The following is a 2,676-nucleotide window of genomic DNA, read 5'->3' on the forward strand; positions in this document are numbered from 1 at the left end:
ACACGGTCACTTTGAGTGGGAACTAACTCCCAGGCGCCTAACAACAACATTCTAGCTACAGCTGCAAGAAGAGAAAGAATCGATGATCTGCATTATGAGGATGGTGAAGAAGACTGAAGGGACCCTGGGCGGCCAGAAGGACGAGCAAATCTGGGTTGGAAGAAGTACAGCCGGAAGGCTCCTTAGAAGCAAGGATGGCGAGACTACACACTTGGACATGTCAGGAGAGGCCATTCCTTAGAGAAGCACATTGTTGAGGGGAGATGACATCAAACCAGCTGTCTACAAAATGTCTGTGTGGTCTTTCAGTGTTCCGGCCGGAGATGTCATTATAACCCAATTACCCATCCTCCGGATGCTCTTTTGCAGTGGCCGATTTGGCCGTATTTGCCCATGTGTTAGCTACCAGACTGCGGCAATTCATATTTATGAGCCTGCACCAATAACTTTTTGAGACTAACGTAGCAATTAACAGAAAAGAAGGAACACTGACCAGTTACTAATAACGTTATAACTAACAATGTTGCAACATGATTGTGTATAAAGATCTAACAAAATGATCTTGTCAGTCAGTAGTCATATCTTCTGAGAAATAGGATGTCTAGGCAATTGATAACCAAACGGATCACATATTATTCTACTATTAAATGGATAGCAAGCATTACTGATGACTCTGTATGGCTAGGTATGGTGGGGGGAGTGTGACATCATGGGTTCTCACACTGGTTGACTCTGACCCCCATGATACCAGTGACAGACATGGTAGCTGCGGTGAAGGGCCAAACCACAGCCACCATTGTGAGGATGGTGAAGGTGGCGTGGGACCGCCTGGCAGGACTTCCTTCTGTACACAAGGTTGCCATGAGTGGGAGCTGCAGACCCCACAGCACCCATCATTAGCAAGATTCCACTACACCAGGACCAGTGGTCCCCTTTCCTTGTCTCCATTTCGAGGTGAACACAAACTCCCACCATGAACAAGAGGTCACTTGGTCCCTATTCTGAGGCTTAAAGGGATGTTGGCCCTGAGAACAGGGTGGACCAGATAAGTGGGGTGGGAGGCTCTGCCCCAGCCTGCCCTGCGTGGCACCAGGCATGTTAATGCAATCAGTTTTTGCAGCCACCCCCCTGGGCTCCTTACAAAAGATGTCCACTTCCCGAAAGATTAAGTTTCCTGAACGGAGCTAGCCACCTTTAGGAAGCTGCTCGAAATGGTGGGGACACACCCAGAGGCTCCCCAGAGCCAGCGAGGGGCATGAGTCACAGCACCCTAGCACTGCAGGGAGATGCACCTGCTGGCATGGGCTGCCAGCCGCAGCGGGGGGCGCTGGGGAGGGTGGGGGCTGGGGCGGGGTTTAGGGTGGGGTAGGGGTGGGTTCAGGATAGGGGCGAGGTGGAATCTGTTGTGGAGTGGAGGTAGGAGGTCAGGGTGGGGGACCTGGGTGGGGTCGGGGCGGGATCTGGGTGGGGGTACGGGTGTGGATCTGCGTGGATGGGGGAGCAGGGACGCAGGTGGGGACCTGGCAGGCCACGCACCCGGCCAGCGGACCCGCGTGTGGTCACAGGAAAGGGGCGAGGTGGAATCTGTTGTGGAGTGGAGGTAGGAGGTCAGGGTGGGGGACCTGGGTGGGGTCGGGGTGGGATCTGGGTGGGGGTACGGGTGTGGATCTGCGTGGATGGGGGAGCAGGGACGCAGGTGGGGACCTGGCAGGGTTTGCTGGAGGGACTGGGGGTGGTGAGCACGAGAACCCGGCCAGCGGACCCGCGTGTGGTCACAGGAAGGCTGCGACCCCCGGCGCCAGCACGCGAGCAGCGGGTCCCGCTGCACTCACCGACTCTCAGCGTCCAGGCGGCGGCCGCGCTGCCCTCTCGCGGGACCCCTCCCTCGGCCCTGGGCTCTGCTGCAGCCTCACGGCGCCGGCGGCGGCCGGTGCAGACAGCTGCTATGGTGGAGAGGGGGCGCCGGCGACCCGCGGCGGGGGACCTGGCCCGGCCCCTCGCGCTCCTGCAGGGGGCGCGCCGGTTCGCAGCTCGCGCGTGCGCAGTGGAACGACCCTGCGGGTGCCGGGAACACCCCGCCCGCGCCTGTTTACGCCTGCGCAGTGTCCCGCTCCCGTCCGCGTCTGCGCAGGCCACTGGCGCGCCGACCTCCAGCAGGGGGCGCGCGTCCTTGAGACGTCGTTGGTGGAGAGTTCAAGACTGACTGGGAGCCTCAGGGCCCCGGAGCGCGGATAGGTCTCTGTGAGAACCAGCGCAGTGCGCATAATGGCCGTCGGTCTCTGGCCCAGGAAATAAGGTGCGCTCCCCTGGGCGCTCTCTCAGGGAAACCAAGAGGCGGGCGCCGAGCTCCCTCCACTTAGCCCAGGAGGGGGGCCTGGTTTCTCAGACCCGTGGTCGAGGCGCGGGGAGTGGGACGAAGGGTCCCGGAGATCCGAGGAACTTTCTGGAAATCTGGTCTCGCCGCATCTAGTTGACCGGGAGGCCCGCACCCCGAGCGTTGTGGTCACCCCGCGGAGGCGTTCCGGGGACGCTGCGGGGTCACCACGTGCGGGTGAGGGAGGTGTCCCACGGCCTGGTGGACATTATCTCGCTGGGCGGGGGTCCCCCCACCGGTCACCTGAGGCGGGAAGGACCTGGTTTGGAGTCATCTGGGGTTTGGGTTTCTTCCCCTGGGTT

General features: G+C 60.3%; 1 protein-coding gene across 1 annotated transcript in view; it reads right to left on the reverse strand.

Annotated features, from left to right (window-relative positions):
* Positions 1-1,983, reverse strand: part of ABCA3 (ATP binding cassette subfamily A member 3) — a 50,290-nt gene extending 48,307 nt beyond the window's left edge. Inside the window, exon 1 of the mRNA XM_004706163.2 lies at positions 1,833-1,983. The gene's annotated coding sequence lies outside the window, so the exon portion shown is untranslated. The remainder of the gene's footprint in view (positions 1-1,832) is intronic.
* Between the last annotated feature and the right edge of the window lie 693 nt (positions 1,984-2,676).

The sequence above is a fragment of the Echinops telfairi genome, unplaced genomic scaffold (assembly GCF_000313985.2).
Source record: "Echinops telfairi isolate 266 unplaced genomic scaffold, ASM31398v2 ScPeMD7_5;HRSCAF=22, whole genome shotgun sequence".
In the NCBI taxonomy this organism is placed as follows: Eukaryota; Metazoa; Chordata; class Mammalia; order Afrosoricida; family Tenrecidae; genus Echinops; species Echinops telfairi.